The sequence below is a fragment of the Mandrillus leucophaeus genome, unplaced genomic scaffold (assembly GCF_000951045.1).
Source record: "Mandrillus leucophaeus isolate KB7577 unplaced genomic scaffold, Mleu.le_1.0 Scaffold29, whole genome shotgun sequence".
Lineage (NCBI taxonomy): Eukaryota > Metazoa > Chordata > Mammalia > Primates > Cercopithecidae > Mandrillus > Mandrillus leucophaeus.
The window spans coordinates 3,840,798-3,841,224 of NW_012103031.1; positions in this window are offsets into that span (position 1 = coordinate 3,840,798).

Here is a 427-nt window from a genome sequence, read left to right on the forward strand (position 1 = left end):
TAATTTGTCTGTCAAATTCCCGACTAAAGCACATTTCGGTTGTTTCCAATTTCAATCGTGCACTCAAAGCTGCAACAAAGACTTCTGTGCATAAACCTGCTCATCTGTGGGTGCATTTCCGGGAGACAGACGCTAGAGGGAGAATCACATATGTACTTTTTGATGGGAAATCTGAGAAAATGCACATTGCCGCCAGTGGTGTCTAAGAGTATCTATTGGCCAATACTGGATATCAACCCTTCTAATCTCTGCCAGGCCGACCCCTGGGTCCTTTGCTGGGTGGCTTCAACATCTAATGTCATTAGATACTATCTTAGTCAATCCGGACAAAAGACAGACACCACCCCTAACCTTCACATGAGAAACTGACCACACGAGAAACTGACACTGTCACTCTCAGTCCCACATAAGTAAATGCAGTGAAAAC